General features: G+C 33.6%; 1 long non-coding RNA gene across 8 annotated transcripts; it reads right to left on the reverse strand.

The window, feature by feature from the left end:
• Nucleotides 1–9559: 9559 nt before the first annotated feature.
• LOC108337204 (uncharacterized) lies at nt 9560–14293 on the reverse strand. 8 transcript variants are annotated; one of them, XR_008245408.1, is made up of 7 exons: nt 14013–14293; nt 13707–13798; nt 13022–13135; nt 12001–12048; nt 11850–11910; nt 11348–11456; nt 9560–9841 (listed from the first exon to the last, which is right to left on the reverse strand). It is a non-coding gene; the product is annotated as an uncharacterized LOC108337204 (long non-coding RNA). The 8 variants fall into 8 exon arrangements; XR_008245405.1 differs by having other exon boundaries at nt 9560–9911; XR_008245412.1 differs by having other exon boundaries at nt 11348–11493.
• Nucleotides 14294–19884: the final 5591 nt, after the last annotated feature.

A 19884-nucleotide genomic window follows, 5' to 3' on the forward strand; every position in this document is an offset into this window, starting at 1 on the left:
AATTGACTTTATTGAGTTTGGGAATTAAAGAGGTTTAAAATTTGATTTTTACTTACATAAATTATTTTGGATAGTCTAATGTTTGTTGATGTAGAATTAAAGTTTAATTGATTCAAAACATGAAAATAAGTGGTTCAAGTTGGAAAATAAAATTTATTCATGAAAAGGTTAAAGGAGCGTAACGCATCCCTATTTTTACAAACATGCACCTTTTTTCAGTTAATGGGTCAAACAGTCAGTTTTTACTTCTACAGCCCTAATTTTTTACAAGTAAACCTCTCTTTTATAAAACAGGCCAAACAATTAGCCTTTTTTGCTACACCTCATAAATTCCTATTTGTACCCTTCCTACACTCTTAAGTCTGGTACTATAAGATGTTGCCTTATGTCCCAATCCTCCATACACTACATGCTACTACATCATCACCCATGACACGTCATCATCATCTTCAACCTCCAGCAGAAACCCTAGCAACTATATTCCTCTCTATCAAGCCACCACGTGCCACCATAGGGCCACCGTGAAACCCTAAATCGTGTCGTTGTCCACCATTCTCCACCAGCACCATGTCACGCCACCATTAGCCACCGTGAACCTCCATTGTCCACCGTAATCAAAGCGAATCGCGCCTCCCTCGTTCTCTTCAACTTCCTTCGTCCTCCATGGAAGCCATCACCACCTGAATCTACTAAAACAAAAAAACCCAAAAAACGCAGAACCTTGTTGAACCTCTCGCACCACCCTAATCGCGACCTCTTCGAATTCGAATCAACATCGTGCCTCAACATCTTGATTCACCTACACTCAGAAAAACCTAGAAATCACGCATCAACCTTGTTCATCCTCTTCGCACCTAGAAGCTTTTCCTTGCGCAACCATGATAGCCTTCTCCTCCATCATCCTTCTCTGCGAAAGCCACCGTGAAAACCTATAGGGAAAGCAGATTCAAAACGAAGAAACCCTCGCGCTAAACCCATTCACATCGCGAGAACCAAATCACAACTCCATCGTGAACCATATGCATGACCTCCCTCGCAATGTCATCGCGTTCTCGTCAACCATCCAACGAACCACCATCTTTGTTTCCTTCATCACGATAGAGTGCACTACCTCCATTCAATCCTATAATCAGAAAATAACAGCCATATTCGTGAGCAACATCCATGGCCACTAACTTGAAAATCGCAAAACGCGAAGCCATCTCCATCACCAACCAGCAAAAAACCAAATTCGCGCAACACAAAATCCAATCGCAGAAGTTCGATCCTTCATCATCGTGCCATAGCCACTACTGTTTGGGAATGAGATTCAACACCATCGTAGGATCGTCTCTTCTCATAGCGTAGAAACACTCCTTAGATTGCCAATCTGAAACCCTAATTTTGATTTTGGGATGGGAAAGGCTGCCACGTTGCAGTCCTTAATTGGCAGATCTCATCTAATCAAAATCTGGTCAAAATCTGGTCAAACAGTCACTGATCAACTAAAGGGCTAAAGTGCAATTTTGAAAAAGAACTAAAGGGATAAAGTGCAAATATTGAGATTTTTTAGGCTTCTACACAATTTTGGAAAATTAAGAAGTACTTAAAGGGAATTTTAGGCTTCTACATCTATTGTCCTTTAGATTAACTTGAGATTGAAAGCCAATTGCACTATAAAGATCTGAGTTTTTATAACAAAGGCTTTATAGCGACCAATCTGTCAAAGTGTAAACCACCTCTCTAACTCACTAATCTAATATAGCCAATACCAAGACCCTGCAACAAGAACAATCCTCTCCTGTAGTCACCCCTTTGAGACACCCCTCAAAGTACAAAGAACTTTCCGCTCTTTCTTCCTGGCTACACACACAAGGAACCGCAAATCAAAGATTACGAATCTTCTTCTCTTGATCACATAGAAAGCACCTTAGTTGTGCAGAACGATCAGTCTCTTCAATCCAGTCAAGTTTTCTACTCAAGAATTATTCAAGTTTTGTAAACCACTTTCTTTCTTGATTCTTGGAGCTTTTGTATCATTCTGTGAAACTTCTCAAACAAATATCAATCAGATATGAAAGTTTAATTCTCAATTTTCTTACAGAAAATCAATCAATGCGTCAATATATAGTTTTTGTCAATCCTGACGCTATGAAATCGATTAGCCAACTTACGTAATCGGTTACATTAAACAATTGTAACAAAATTTCAACCAATTTGGCTCCTTAATTGAATACACAATTAATACAATCTATTTCCATTAAATGTTGGTCAAACATATTTAAAAATATGACCGTTATAGTAGTTATGACCATATGAAATCAGTTTCCAAATCTTAATGGACTTAATTAAATGCGTAATCAAGATAATCGATTAAGCTTTAACACTTAGAAGATTTTTGAAAACTTTTCTTTCCAAAACACATCACAACACATTTTGCAAAAGATATATGCAAATACACCAGTTTTAATCGATTCAACAACTAATGTAATCGATTCAAAACTAGTTGTTTTGCCACAATTTAAAACTCAAGCTTTCTGATGACCTTAATTAATTATCATTCCACTGTAATTGATTTAGTCATGCAGATATGCTTTTGTGCTTGTGGTTTTCGTATCACCAAAACATATATTATGCATACACAAATATAATCCCTTCATAAACACAATAGTATGCATCAATCAATATAATATGTTCAACAAATGTGACAGACACAATATACGTGCACATTACACAGTAAGCATGTACACATTCAACATATATATCACACAGTACTCACACATGTGTTTTTATTAGCAATGTGTTGTCATCATCAAAAACTAACATTATAGGGATTGGGTTTATCTAACATTGTGCTCCCCCTATCAACAATATGAATTCAAAGGTTTCTAGGTCTGATTGAGAATGTACTTTGATTGAATTTAGGAACTTTCATATGATTAAACAATTTTTGCTACTAATTGAGAATCTACATTGGTTGGTGGTAAGAATTTTTACCTATAATTAATTAAGAATTTACTTTGATTAATGAACTTTTAATTTGGTTAGGAGATTTAAGGATAGATATGATTAAACACAATAGGATTTGATTGAGAATGTACTTTGGTTGAATTCATTCTGAATAATCTAGAAATGTCTTGTTTTTGATTGAGAATCTACTTTGATTAATTGTAAGATCGCCCTCAAGTTAATTAATAATGTACTTTAATTAATTTGAAACCCGAACAATAATAAATGAAACAATAATCTGTGGATTACCGATGATGAATTTATCTTGAAAAAGTAGTGAAATTAACCTATTTCATTATAATTGTTTCTAAATTTCTTATTTGTTCTTCAATTAAACTCAAACATTCTTCACACATGAATTTCATTAGCATAACATTTACTAATCTTTTAAAGTCTCCATAAGAATCAAGTATTGAATAACAATTCCATATTCGTTGGGAAATGACTCATGATTACTTTAACCATATCTATTTTTTTGACTACTAACTTGGCAATAGTGATGTTGCCTTGTATAGTAGTATTAATTTAATAACTTCAACGATAGTGTATCAAATAGAGACACAATACCCAGAAGTAGATCTTTTATCAGAAAGAGATCTTGCCCAATTAGCATCTGAATAGAAAACATTTGTATGGGTATTGGAACCTTATAATAAACCTTTTCCAGGATATCCTTTAATGTACTTTATGTCAGAGCGGTTGCAATGAAATGGTTAGCGTGGAATAACAAACCAAGAGGGCTTTAATACGAATGTGTGCCTTTTAATTTCTACTCAATTAAACTTACCAAATAAATAATAAAGACAAATAAAGAGATTAAGGTTGAGAGAAATTTGCACAGATGATTTTATCCTGATTCAGATCTTACCAATGCTACGTCCAGTCGCTTATCTCAAAATAAGATAAACAATTTACTACTCACAAAACAATTACAAATTACAATCACAAAGAAACAATTTGTAAAAGTTTAGAAACCACCTCTCTTAATACCACAAGAGATGAACCTGCACCTCCTTTGAGTCTTCACAAAGGATGAACACCTCCTTCGAATACTTCAGGAAGGATGAACTTCCTCTTCCGAACACCTCCTTAGACACACCAAGGATGAACCGACTATTTCCTCTGTCACCGTAGCAACACTTCACCAGCTCCGCATACACGAGTTTCACAAGCCGAACAAGAACACACAAGTCTCAATGATTTCTGAGTACTAGAGCACATGGGAAGAGTTGATGTTGATGGAAAATGAGAGCCTATTTATAGACTCACGCAAATACTCTTCCGTTCTTCATTTCCAGCCATTTAACGCTTTTAATCGATTAATACAAGTGTTAATCGATTAAAATGAGTACAATGACTAGTTTTTTAAAGTCAGAAAACTCCAACGGTCATCTTTAATCGATTATTTTAAGGATTAATCGATTAACTAATCAATTAAAATAGGTATTAATTGATTATTTCCATGCCAGTTGAGTTTTCAGCACCTGCAATGTTTTAATCGATTAATACTTGATTTAATCGATTAAAACCGTGTGTTTTTTATTCTAAACAGCAAATACAAAGTATGAGAGTACAAGAATCAAAACCTACTACAAATCTAAGTTTTAAACCTTAAACTATAATTATTACAAAAGCTTTTTATAACAAAAGAAGTCTTCAAAGGATCTTCATGAATCTTGATATATCGTGACTTGACTTGGACATCATCAAAACTTCGTCTTCATTATTTTGCTAACACTTTAATACATAGATGACTATATTCCAATGATCTTCACATGGAAAATTGAGAAATAGGCTCATCACACTAAGTGTAAAGGAAATGTCAGGACGAGTAACAGTAAGGTAATTTAATTTTCCAACCAATCTTTTATGTTGCTCAGGATCTGAAATATGATATCCCTGATTTGGTACGAGTTTGGTATTAGGATCCTTGGATATGTCGATAGGTTTTGAATTCATTAACCCAATTTCCTCCAAAATATCCAATGCATACTTCCTTTGACATATAACAATACCATCGTTGGATTCTGCTACCTCAATACCCAAGAAGTACCTGAGTTTTCCAAGATATTTGGTTTCAAATTGGTGGTAAAGATGTTGTTTCCTTTGGGAAATGCCATGGTGGTCACTACCTCTAAGACCAATGTCATCAGTATATATTATCAAATAGACACATCCAACACTTAAGTGACATTAAAGGACTGAAGGATCTGCCTCACTTTGAGTCATACCAAATTGTTGAACCACACTACTAAATTTGTCATTTAAATTTGATTACTTTACATTTTATAAATTATTTGAAGTAAAAGCTACTCATAATGTTATAACATTAGTTCATGATGTTTGGTTATTGTTACAAACCCAATCATTTAGTAAATAATGTATAGAACCCTTTTTAATTTTTCTATTGGGAATTCCAATTACTTGGTTACCATGGTATTTTTGCTATGTCAAACATTGTTTTTGTGTTGTAATGGTTCATTTTTATATAACATATCTCAAAAGGCTTATTATTGATCTGGATTTGCATGTTCTTTTGAAAAAAAAATGAGCTTTCTCAATATTTGATGGATTGGTGTGTTAATATTTTAGGGTTTTCACATAATTACAATTTTTCCAAACAAAATTTGCATAGTTATTTTTCCAAACAATATTTTAGGGTTATCCATTCACAGCTGTGAAATGAGAATTTTCAAATGGGAAAAGTGACTAATTCTGATCAATCTATTTGTTTGGTGAGATTGAGAAAGGGAGTATTTACTCACTACAAAAATATAGATTTTTACTGGGGGTAATTTATGTCATTTCCGACGGGTTTAACCCCCGAAAAGTACTTTACCCGCGGTTAGAAAAACCGTTGGGAAAAGATGCGTCGCTAAGTAATTACCGACGATTTTTTGAGAAACCACCGGAATTATCGGGAGTTTTGTTAAAACTGCCGAAAATGTGTGTAGATTATATTCTTTTAGTTTTTGATTTTGATAAAATGAGATTATGATCAAATTAATTTTATTAACGACACAGACAATGAAATAATATGAACTAAAACAAAATATTATATATAAAATAAACTACATTATTCAACATATTGATATGATTTATACATCTAATTGTTCATATATAAAAATTAAAAAAAAATATTCAATACTAAATTAAAATACTAAAAATATGATTGAAAAATATGTTCATTAACAATGTTGATTTTGATGCATAAAGTTCATAGGCACAACGAGCATCTTATTCACCACGATCAAGAGCTTCAAATTGATGCACACTTAACGCAACTGTACAATATTCTTCAAAATCCATCCTTCTATATTGTAATGAATTCAGCTGTCATAAAAAGAAATATAAAGATGTAAGATTGAACAAATGAAATTAAGAGATATATCTATATACACCGAACATGATAGTTTATTGTCATAATTAATATGCTTTTGTATCTTATTTTACTTTTTATTATTATTTTCATTTTGCTTCTTAAAACTAGGTTTACTTTTTAATGTTTAAATTTTCTTTAGAATAAAAACAAAAGTAACTTTTAAAATGTCCACTAGTTATGAAAGTTAAAAAAACATAATATTTTCTATAGATGAAAGTCCAACCCACATTATTGATTTATATGCTTAAATATTAAATAATAAAGTGTGTTGCTTTTTGGAAACTAGGGATGCACATCTTTATTGAATCCGTGGATAAAGGAGTTTGGGATGCAATTCTAAACGGTCCATATGAGCCCACTCATGTTATAAATGGAAAATTTGTTTTGAAAAATTTCTCAAAGTGGACTTAGGATGAAAACCGTAGAGTGCAGTATGATGTAAAGGTAAGAAATGTTATTGCGTCTACACTAACCATGGATGAATTTTTCAGGATTTCCCAATGTAAAAGGGCCAAAGAAATATGAGAGGTTCTTGAAGTGATGCATGAAGAAACTGAAGAAGTGAAAAGGGCCAGAAAGAATTCTCTTGTACAAGAGTATGAACTATTCAGGATGAAAGCTGGTGAGATGATTTATGAAGTACAAAAAAGATTTACACATATAGTAAATCATCTCATGGCTCTCGGCAACGTGTTTGACCAAGAGGTGATCAAAATCAAGATCTTGAAAAGTCTCGAGAGGAGTTGGCAGCCAAAAGTAATAGCCATATCAGAATCAAGACACTTAACCAACATGAATATGGCAACTCTGTTTGGAAAGCTCAGGGAGCATGAACTAGAACTTGGAAGGCTTAAAGAAGTCAATTGCATTCAAGGCGACGAGCAAGAAAGCCTTAAAGAAACTTGAGCCAAAAACTAATTCAGAAGCAGAAATGCATGACAACGAAATCATGAACATGGTGGTAAGAAAATTTAATCGATTTATGAAAAATAGAAGTTCTACCACTAACAATGCAGGTCCTTCAAGAGGAAGAAAGAATTCAAAAAACAATGTTCTACAGTGCTATGAGTGTGGAAAAGAAGGTCATATGAAGCCTGAATGTTCAGACTTGAAGAACAAGCAAAAATAAAATCACAAAGTATCCTCAGGACAAGAGCAGAAAGCAAAGGAAAGCATACATGGCCTGAGAGAACAGTGATACTAAATCTTCAAGTGATGATGACTGCAGCGTTGAAGAGGAGTCAAAGTTGTGTTTTATGGCAGGCTCTACACATTCAGACTATGATAGTGATGAAGAGTTCAAAAATGAGCCAATAGAGGTCAAGTACCACATGTTGTTGGATGCATTTCAGGAGGTTCATGCAGAAGCCATGTGACTCCAGTATAAGGTAAACTAATTATCCTCTGAGAGAATAGACTATGAATATAGAATTGATAATCTAGTAAAGGATAATGAAAAGCTAGAAAAAGAACTTTAAATTGCTTTAAAATATGCAAAGACAGTTAAAACTGAGATACAATTTGTTGATAAAAACTGTGATAACTTTCTAGTACATATTGAGAAAATTGATTACTTAACTAGCTCACTTGAAAAATTTACACAAGGTAAAGAAAATTTAGATGTTGTGCTAAGAGCTTCAGGAAGAGCAATCAACAGATAGGGTATTGGTTATAAGGCTAAAAGTAATAGGATAAACTCAAAGAAATTTATTGATCTGAGTAAACCTGCTACTAATGCCTGTTTTTACTGCAACAACATTGGTCACAATGTTAGAAACTGCTATTACATAAAGGTTGGAGTTCCTAAAGGAATATACAAATGGATTCCTAACGAACTGCCTCCTGCGACTGACAAGACAGGACCCAAGTTCAAATGGGTACCAGCGTCAAAATTGTTTTATTGTTTTGCAAGAAAGTAGCTGCAGTTGAAGTAGTATAGAACTCAAGGATGAACTATAATGTAGTATTCATAAGCTCTTGAGATTCAAAAAGTGGTAACTTTTGTATTTCTCTTAAAGCATTATGCATCAAAATTGTTTGTATGATTGATTGTTAAATTCATGTTTGTTGTATGCCTGTTTGAGTGAATGTTTTCAGTGAAAATTAAGTTGCTCGATTTTTAATCTATTCTATTAAGTGTTAAGTCGAATATGTTCTGGGCATGTGTTTCTCTGTTTTTGAGATCACGCTGTTAAACAGTAAGTCGACTTTGGATTTAATGAAACCGATTAATAATCTCTATTATGGGCTTTCTTATTTTGAAAATTGGAATGGGCCTAAGTATGTGTTTTTAGTGCACGCCTTTATAATCATCTGATGTGATAGACTTGTATACACTGTGATAGTCTCAAAACTGTGAAACACAAAACTCTTATTTGAATCAAGAAGTCTCTTTAAATTCTTCAATATCTGTCATGGCCACTTCATCTTCTCGTCCTGGAAAGCGCCCTGCCTCTTTGGTCAGAGAAGCAAATCCTTTTGGTTGGTTTAGTGATGACGAACAACGAACTTACTTCATCTGTTAGTGGGGATTCAAAGAAGTGATCAAACACAAATGTTTCAAGAATGGTTAGTTAACTCCGGTCTAACAATTTTTTGAACTCCAAGGAGACTGTTATCCTAATCTTGTGAAAGTATTCTATGCCAACTTAAAGAGGGAGAGGAACTATCTCATTTCCAGAGTAAAGGGTCACTACAAGAAAAAATAGAATTAAATACAGCAAAAATATGTATATAAAGTCCAAAATTCGTATATAACACTTGGTTACATACGACTTATATATGGACAAAAATCTGTATATAAAACTGTCGTAGATAAATTATATACAGATATATCCGTATATAACTTATATACGAATTTTCCGTATATAATTTACGTACGGAAAAATCCGTATGTAATTTACATACGGAAAAATCCGTATGTAAAATCTGTATATAGTTACATACGAAAAATTCGTATATAAATCCGTATGTAACATTTTTTACAGAAAAAAAAAATTATTCAGCACTTGCACATACATTAATCACAAACTTGTAATATACATATAACTAGTAATCATAATAACTTTTTTTCAACACCATATCAAACATTTCACATTTAAAAGAGATATATATTACATAAAAATCATTATCAAAATAAGTTTACAAAATGTCTAATATATTCATAAATAGATTGTATTACTCCTAAGATGCAAAACAATATAAATTTTACAATTCATAAGATGTCAAACAACATAGAATGACAAGTGTAAAGTTTCCTAATATGCAATCAATAAATTTTACAATTCATAAGATGTCAAACAACATAGAATGACAGGTCTAGAGTTTCCTAATAATCAATCACTAAGGATTTTCTTCATCTGGGCGTTGATCTTGTTGCACTCCATCACCATGATAACAACTTCACCACATATTGCTTTTTCCCTTCTCCTTATTAGATTGTGCTGTTTCCCTTCTCCTTATTAGATTGTGCTGAGAGTGGAGGAGGTGGGTCAGAACCACTATATGCCAATTGGATGGTCATACATAAAGTTGACAAACTCTATTAAACAATTAAGATGGTCAAAACATTGAAGAACATTAAGATGAATTTAAAAAAACTCATAGCATTATAAAAGGTTTTTTACATTGTGTTAGGATAAGCAGAATGAAACCAAGATTAATGCACAGTAACCTAATCTACTAGAATGTGATTTAAATGTTGTTGGAGGCCCTTCTATACAACAGTAAGTAAATAAATACAATTGCAATCTGCACAAAGGTATTTTGATTACTTGGTGGTATGAGTCCTTTGTTTAGGTATCAGTTTGCATGTTAAGAGGGAGTGGGACATGATAGGAAATGTAGGAGGGAAATAGAAAGGTATTATAAAATATAAAAGGTTAAATATAAACCATGTAAAAAATTTCTAATTAAAACATCTCTCAACCAGACTCTTACTCTTTAAATCTTATATATCTTTTACATTGAAATAAAAGTTGTAAAATAATTTTAAAGATTAAGGGAATAGATAGAACTTGTAAAATTAAAATTAAAATTTGATATAGTGAATGTGAATTAGAAATGAACTTAACACATGGTTTGGATTGAGCATGATAAAAGAAAAAAAATAAGATTAATGTATCAAAAGTTTAATGAGTGTGACTTTTCATTTTCTAAATTTTAAAGAGCCAAGTGAGTATAACTTTTCATTTTTCTAAATTTTAATGAGTTTTGGAAGTTTAATTACCTGTCGCAAGATCCAAATAGGGTTAACATTGACGAGATACTCCTAATATTTTGAGAAAATAGGTTAGAAAACTTTCTATTTCCCTCCTATATGTTTCCTATCATAATGGGTAAGGCAATTTTTGACAGTATGTAAGGCAATTTTTGACTTAGTACAACATATCAATTTAATGCCATTATCTATGTTAAAAAGATTAGAGAATTGGAGTTTCATCTAACAATAATAACATTGTAGTTATTATTGGAGAATGCAATTAGACTTTATGATCATTATATATATATATATATATATATATATATATATATATATATATATATATATATATATATATATATATATAAACCAAGAATATAGATTGAGCTCTCGAATTCCCAATTTGAAGTATGCAAGCTCCAACTTATTACAAACAGACTATACTAAACCTGATTTAGAAGACAAAAAATGTAGTAGGATTATAAATTGTGTGGTTAAATCATGGATTTGGTAGCAAGATTAGAAGTTGCATGTGAGTAAGATGTTCTAAACTAAACAATAAATGACATAAACATATTTGCATTGTTCCAAACAGGTTCATAACTAATAAGTGGTTATAATAAAAAAAAAACTTAACAGGACCATTAATGCAAACAGAGCAATCCAAATATCAGATGATTCATGCACTTGCAATATTTAAAAGCAACCAGAAAAGGCATAAATTAAATTTAAAGTAATCTTCAAAAGCTTTATTCTTGAAATTTTTCACAACTTACAAGAGAATATGGTCTTAGAAATCAAGATGAGGTATATGGTATCTAACACATAATTTTGTTGAAACTTTCCTATCTGGCCTTCCCAACTCTACTGCATAAGATGGTCCTCCTGCTTGAAACCAACTAAATGTTCATTTTCTGTTCAGCTAATTGTACAAGGAATAAAATGTCAAACATTATTTTCCACATAACCAAAAAAGAACTATTAAGACAAATCAAAGAAAATATCATACTCTATGGATTATGCACGGATCCTAATCTTCCTAAAATACCTGTCTAATTCAATCCCAAAAGTAACAATAATTGCCCTCTTAAATCTCCCGTTCTTCCTTTATACAATGTAATAAACTCTTCTTGCTATGTCTCTGGTGACCTTTATATAGTATTGTTACTTATTGTATAGACAAATGCTATACTAGGATTGAACTTACTTTACAACCGATACAATTTATGAATTTTGATTAGAAGTTGTATTGCAAAAGATATAGCTTATTATAATTACCAGAGTTATGGCATCCCTAGTTGTATTGCAACATATGATTGGTACAGGTTGTAGTGCTAACCTACAGTATAACAATCCAATAGCATTCTTTCAATTTTATTAAAGAAAAAGGCTTCAAAATTACATTTAAAGCTTTATTATCAAAACTTACATGAAACTTTGATCTGTTTGTAGAAGTTCAAGTATTCCCCTGAAACACCTAATGGATAGTAGTAGATAGGCAGTTAGATACACTTATACTTGAAATGGACTAAAGAAAATAAGGCACAGATATCAAGTAAGGCTGGAAAAGGTAAACAACCTATAGATATTATGATAAAAATATAAGACTCAACTTATTGTAAACAATAAGTCATATTATTAACCAAAGAAAAAAATATTGTTAGTCAAAACACAATGATAACAATGACAGTAGATTATTATGAACTAACATCTATTTTTATGAACTAACATCTATTTTTATGAACTAACATCTATTAAAAAAAAGTTGTTCTTCATGAGATTATTATGAACTAACATCTATTTTTATGTATTAACCAGGACTTTGTCACCTATGGTATATTTTATTAAGATATTATGTTTAACTTAAAATTTGAATTATGTTGTGAATTACATGAGATGTGTTATTTGATGGAGAATTAATTTACGCATTTAAACTCTTTCAAAATCCCAAAAACCAATGCATTCTACCTCATAATACATTGGATTGGATTGAAATGAACTTTACAATTAAGGTGTAAAATCAACAGAAGATCAAATCACAAAAAACTAATAAATTGGTGAAAGAAATTCGAAATGAGATTGTGGAAGTTACTATAATCGATGGCTGGGCAAATAATCCTACCATAATTCCTTGAAACAAATACCTCTTAATAAGTAAATAAATTAAGTTCAAATAAATCAAATAGAGAATTGAATTCTTCATGTTAACAAAACTGTCGAAGAAAGTGAATTATTTAATGCTATACAATACTACCTCAATCTCATGGAGAACAAATTAATATCCTTATCAAGTGTATCAAGAAGTATAAAAATAAATGTTACTTGGAGTAAGCCATCTAACACAGAGTACACGACTAACAGAGAAAATAATATGCAAGGAGTAAGCCTTATACCAACTAAGGAAACAAAACGTGAGGCTGGAGTTCTTAGTTCAAAATTAAGAGCCTTACTGTGTAGAGAATTTGGATGCACAGAGGCTGGTAGCCTACATCCAGGAGCTCATTTTCCCACATGGAGGCCTTTGAGTGTGCTTCCAAGTACTTCTCAAGCAAATTAAATGAAACCTACAGCAGAAAAATAAGTTGAAAGGATTAATAAGTTATTCTTGTGTTTACTGCTATATGTAATGATATCAAAAAGGTCCCTTGCTTACCCAGGATTTCAGTTACAGAACACTATGATAGAAATTGGTTCACCTAAAACTATTCTTAACCATCTATGTAATGATATCAAACAGCTAAGATTAATTTTCTCTTGATACCCCGTAAATGTCCATAATAGGAACATTCTCTTGCCATACCATGGCATGGTTTACTATCCATAAAGCCAAGGGCAAATCTCCAGCAACTTATGTTAACATAGTAAAGCTTAACTAACATAATTATTTTTACCATATAAATAAAATCTAAGCACCATTCCATACCTCCACTGCAGTTTAACTCCTGTTACCGTTCTTTTTCTTATTAGTCAGTTTCAATCACTACAAGTGTTATTTAAATAATTATTAATAAGTTTCTTTTTAATTTCTCAACCAGTAACAACAGCAACATTCAAAGCCGGAATTATCCAAACAAAAAACAAAAACAAATTAAAAACCGAGAGACGACTATGAAGAAGATGAACACGCGAACTAACCTTTTGCAGTTTCGCTCTACTCTCGTGATCAATCTTCGATCTAGGAGCTTTGGAGGCCATTGCGGAAATCAAATCGCAAGCACGAAAAGTATCTGTTTTTTAGTGCAATAAAAGCTTTAAATCTTGGGCGATTAACAAGAGGAAATAAATGTAGAAAAAAGAAATTCGTGCAAAATAGCTTTGCGGGGAAGAAATAGAACCTTATCGCGCGAGGAATTGCATAAATCGAAAATGGATGAGAGAAAAAGAGGATTAGGGTTTTTGCAATTAAAAAATTTAGCTCAATCAGAATTAAACATTACTTACCAATTAACCACGGTACCAAGGCTGCACAATGATAGTTCGAATGAGGGAAAATTAGGGTTTCAATGCGCGACCTACGAAAGCTCAAGGAAAGAGAACCGAGGCTCCATTGAAGGGGAAGGAGGGCTCGACGAGAGAGAACCACGACCAGAACACTGATTTAGGAAGGGTTGAAGTGAAAGAGAAAGAAGAATAGGTTTGGTGGTGGGATTGAGAAGGATGTTGAGTGGCTCGACCCTTTTTCCAAACAAGAAATGGTTGCAGCGCGAGTGAGAAAAAAAAGAAAGGGTTGACGACTTTTTCTATATGCATTCTAAAATAACTTAATTTTATTTATTTATTAATTAATTAATTATAAATCCATATATAAAATCTGTATATTACAAATCCGTATATAATATTTGCATATAACAAATCCGTATATAATATCTGTATGTAACATTTTTATTATATATAGATTCAAATCCGTATATAATAATCAGTATATAAAACGCAATTTTCTTGTAGTGGGTGTGACTATCCACATTGATGATTCCATATGGAAATATGTTGCTGGATTTCAGCCTGGAGGACTGAAAGAACATCATGGCATAATAGGGTTCAACAAAGTTGATATCTATATCAACTTTTTGAAAGATCAGGATATGATAGGGAAGTATAACTCCTTTAGTATTGATCATCTAAGCAAACAAGAAATAATATGCGCATAGGTGATCACATGGATTTTACTTCCAAGAGGTGAAGATCAGTCATTGCTAAATGCAGAAGATGTGTACCTGCTGTATGCATTGCAAACAAGAGCACACACAAACTGGGCATCTATAAACGGTGATTATATGTTGAAGGTTAACAAAGCAGAATGAATATCATTTACCATACGCTGTCTTCATTAGCAAAATTCTGAGATTACAAAATGTGGACACCACAAATGAGATTATTATTAGCTGTAACAAAAAGAATGAAATTGAAAGATTATTTTTGGATCATTTGGGGCTTCGAAAAAGTAAAGAAGGATGGATTTTCAAGGATGAGCATTGTCCTGGTGTTAAGACCTCGGCAAGTTTACCGAATTGTATCAAATAATAATAAATGGTAAGACCAAGTATTGTTTCCCAAGAGACTCACGACACTAGACAGTCATGTGATTACTCAACTAATTAAGGGTTTTAAATGAAACACAAGAAAGTAAATATGAATGCAATTTTGATCAATTGAAGAGAAACACAAAAGTCAATGATGATGTTGGTATTATGATATGAAGATGTTGTTGGGGTTTAGATTTCACCTAATCACTCTCATGCATATATGAATTCTTCTTCTTTATTAATTGTTAATGTCACTTTCTAAAGTATTTACACTAGTAAAAAATTGGGTTTTTACAGCGCACATTATGCCACGGTTCACTGGAAACCGCAGCATAATGGTGCGCGGTGGCAGTTTTGTAAATAAATCGAACCAATATGCCGCGGTTCCCCTCTGAACCGCGACATATACTCCAGTCAACCATCCCCTTTGATGCCACGTCTGAATAAAAAATTAAATAACAGAGTATATACCGCGGTTTTCTGGACAACCGCGGCATATACCCCTGCCAATTTATTGCAGGGGCTGACTGAGTCAGAGAATTTCCGAAGTTACAAGGGTATATGTCGCGGTTGCTCTGAGAAACCGCGGCATATACCGCAGTAACTTCTGAACTTTTCCGTCAGTCAGAGAATTTCAGAAGTTACAGGGGTATATGCCGTGGTTTCTCAGAGCAACCGCGACATATACCCCTGTCACCTACTGATATTCCCCAAAAGGCAGTTGGGGAGACAGTTGTGTTCAGCACGTTACAGGGGTATAGGCCGCGGTTCTCAGAGTAACCGCGACCTATTCTCCTACCTGAAATAAATTTAAAATGAATTAGAAATATTTAGAGGAATATACCCCGGTTGCCCGCTGAACCGCTGCATATACTTTAAAAATAATTTCAAAAATGCCATTAAGGTTAATTTTTTAAATCAATATAGGCCGCGGTTCCTTGTGAAACCGCGGCATATAACCATCTTATACCGCGGTTAAGTAGTGAACCGCGGTAGATTCCCCAGTCAAGTTTAAAAAATAAAACTTTGGAACAGTGTCGCCTTCTTCGCGCAGTTTCGCTTTCGCGTTTTCTTCTCCTCCCGCGACCACCCATCTCAGGCCATCGTTTTTGCACCGTTTAAACTCAAAATTTTTCGGTCATTTCTCGTTTTTGACGATAAGAAAGAGTTTTAGCCGATCAAAATCGTTTGAAACGCCTGTCATTCCTCTCCGCTGCCATTTCCCTTTGTTGCACCAAGCTTTTTCGCCGCCCCTGTTCCAGGTATTTATGCCCTTTTGCATTCTTAACATGATTTCTTCATTAGTTTTTGCATAATAACAATTGCTATAGTTTTGGTAATGTATGAAATTACTATAGTTTTGGTAATGTATGGTATAGTTTTTGCTAAAATTTTGGTAATGCATGAAATTGCTATAGTTTTGATAATGTATGGTATAGTTTTTGCTATAGTTTTGGTAATGTGTGTTGTAGTTCTTGCATTATTTATAAACCTTAAAATATTATTCACTAAGTTTCAATGATATGTATGAAATTGCAAGTTTGATTTTTAGTAGCTTATTTTTTTATGTAATATTTAGGAATCTGGATCGAAATTGGATTAATTTACCATGTATTAGTGCTGAGTACGAGACAGGTGTAGAGGAATTTATACAATTTGCGCAACGTAATGAGGGGAGAAGTGATGATGAAGTGAAGTTTAGATGTCCTTGTGTGAACTGTTTGAATGGGAGAAAGTTGAACGCAACTCAAATTAGAGAACATCTTATATGTGATGGTTTTCTAAGATGCTATACAACATGGATATGGCACGGTGAAGAAATGCATTTTCCCACTGACTCTCAAACTGTAAATGTTACTGATTCTACCATGGAAGAAGATTGACCGGATGAAGACAAATTGGAGGACATGATCCGCGATATTGGAGCAGAAAATTTTGCCAAAGCTCATGTGTATGAGACGATGTCGACTGATGCGGAAACACCTTTGTACGTCGGTTCAACTAAGTTCACACGTTTGTCAGCGGTGTTAAGGCTCATGAATTTGAAGGCGAGCAATGGATGGACTGATAAGAGTTTTACAGAACTGTTGACGTTGTTGAATGAAATGTTTCCAGATGGAAATACACTGCCCACTCGTAGTTATGATGCGAAGAAAATTCTTTGTCCAATGGGTATGGAGTATAAAAGGATACATGCTTGTCCCAATGACTGCATTTTGTATAGGAAAGAGTTTGAATTTTTGACAAAGTGTCCAAAATGTGGCTTATCACGATACAAGTCAAAAAACAATAGTGAAGATAATGGTCAGATAGAAAAAAATGGATCTGCTTTGAAAGTAGTTTGGTACCTTCCAATAGTGCCCAGACTTAAGCGTTTGTTTGCGAATCCCAAAGATGCTAAAAACCTTAGATGGCATGCAGATGAGAGAAAAATTGACAGGTTGCTTCGTCATCCAACTGATTCAAAGCAATGGAAAAATATTGATCGACAATTCCCCGAATTTGGTAAAGAGTGTAGAAATCTTAGGCTTGGTTTAGCCACTGATGGAATGAACCCATTTGGTAATCTAAGTACCAATCACAGTTGTTGGCCAGTTATATTGATAATTTACAACTTATCTCCTGCATTGTGCATGAAGAGGAAGTACATGATGTTGTCTATGATGATATCTGGTCCAAAGCAGCCTGGAAATGACATAGATGTTTATCTAAGCCCACTAGTTGAAGACTTGAAGGTTTTGTGGGTTGATGGGGTTGAAATATTTGATGCATTCGCTTCAGAGACTTTTATGATGCGTGCAATGTTATTTTGCACCATTAATGACTTCCCTACTTATGGTAATTTGTCAGGATACAGTGTCAAGGGTCATAAAGCGTGTCCTATATGTGAAGAAAACACTGCAGCTCATCAATTGAAACATGGAAGAAAGACGGTGTATCTGCGTCATCGGAGATTTCTAAAACGTAATCATCCATATCGAAGGTTAAAAAAAGCATTCAATGGAGATCAAGAGAGGGACGAAGCACCAAATCCACTTATTGGCCTTCAAGTTCTTGAAAAAGTTAATAAAATACATCATGTATTTGGGAAAACATCGAAGAAGTCATCTGTAACGACCCCTTGGAAGAAGAAATCAATATTCATTGATCTTCCATATTGGTCAAAGTTAGATGTTCGACATTGCATAGATGTGATGCATGTAGAAAAGAATGTGTGTGATAGCTTGATTGGTACATTACTCAACATTCAGGGAAAGACAAAAGATGGAGTGAATGCTAGTTTGGATTTGGTTGACATGAATATCAGAGAAGAGTTGGCACCCAAGGACATTGGTAAACGTACTTATTTGCCCCCTGCATGTTACACAATGTCTAGACAAGAGAAGATAAGTTTTTGTGTATGTTTAAAGAGTATCAAAGTACCACAAGGATACTCTTCAAATATGAAGAGTTTAGTGTCAATGCAGGACTTAAAGCTTGTTGGCATGAAGTCTCACGATTGTCACGTCTTAATGCAACAGTTGTTACCGGTGGCTATTCGTGGAATTTTGCCCAAAAATGTTAGGCACACCATAAACAGGTTGTGTTCATTTTTCTCGTCAATATGTAGTAAAGCCATCGATCCTACAAAGTTAGATGAACTTGAAGGCGAGATTGTTATCATCTTGTGTCAACTAGAGATGTTTTTCCCTCCATCTTTTTTTGACATCATGGTACATTTACTTGTTCATTTGGTTAGAGAAATCAAGTTGTGCGGACCGGTATACTTAAGATGGATGTATCCTATTGAGCGTTATATGAAGATTTTGAAAGGGTACGTTAAAAATCCATATCGTCCTGAAGGTTCGATGATTGAAAGGTATATTGCTGAAGAAAGTATCGAGTTTTGTTCAGATTACATGACATCAACGAATCCAATAGGATTTCCTCGCACAACATGGTTGAATAAATTTTCTACAAGTAAAAGCATCCGAGGTGTCAATGTGGTGACAAAAGATCGCGAAGAATTGTTGCAAGCGCATCTTTATATATTGAACAACACAGATGAGGTGATCCCTTTTTTGGAAGCACAGAAAGCCATTGTTAAGAATAAAAATCCAAGACAATCAGAGAAATGGCAATTGATGGAGCATAACAAAACATTTATGTCTTGGTTCAAATCTGAAATTGACAAAGAGTCACATTCTTCTGAAACTTTATTGTGGCTTGCAAATGGTGTGAAGTTTGATGTCGTGTGTTGTACATGTTATGAAGTCAATAATTGCACATTATATACGAAGACTTTGGATGATAAAAGCACAGTACAAAATAGTGGAGTCAGTTTAGAAGCTGGGTCACTTCAATTTTCCACATCAAAAGATCAATCTCCTGTAGTTGGATCAATGAGATATTATGGTATAATAGAAGAGACATGGGAGGTTGATTACACCAAGTTTTTTGTTCCATTGTTCAAGTGTAAGTGGTTTGACAATAAGAGTGGTGTGAAAATAGATGACTCGGGTATGACACAGGTTGATTTTCGCAAGGTGGGTTACCGAGACGAACCGTTTATCATGGTACATCAAGCATCTCAAGTTTTTTTATGTCAAAGATCCTGCGTCTGACCATTGGTATGTTGCTCTTCAAGGCAAAAAACAAATTGAAGTTAACGAAGACAATCTGATTAATATTTATATTGCTGACAACCATTCATTTCAAACTATAACAAACTTGGATGACCAATCTCTAGTTGACGATGATGTACATGCAATTCGGTCAGATCATGATGAGGGAATATACATATGATGAAT

This window comes from Vigna angularis, chromosome 9, assembly GCF_016808095.1.
Source record: "Vigna angularis cultivar LongXiaoDou No.4 chromosome 9, ASM1680809v1, whole genome shotgun sequence".
Taxonomy (NCBI): domain Eukaryota; kingdom Viridiplantae; phylum Streptophyta; class Magnoliopsida; order Fabales; family Fabaceae; genus Vigna; species Vigna angularis.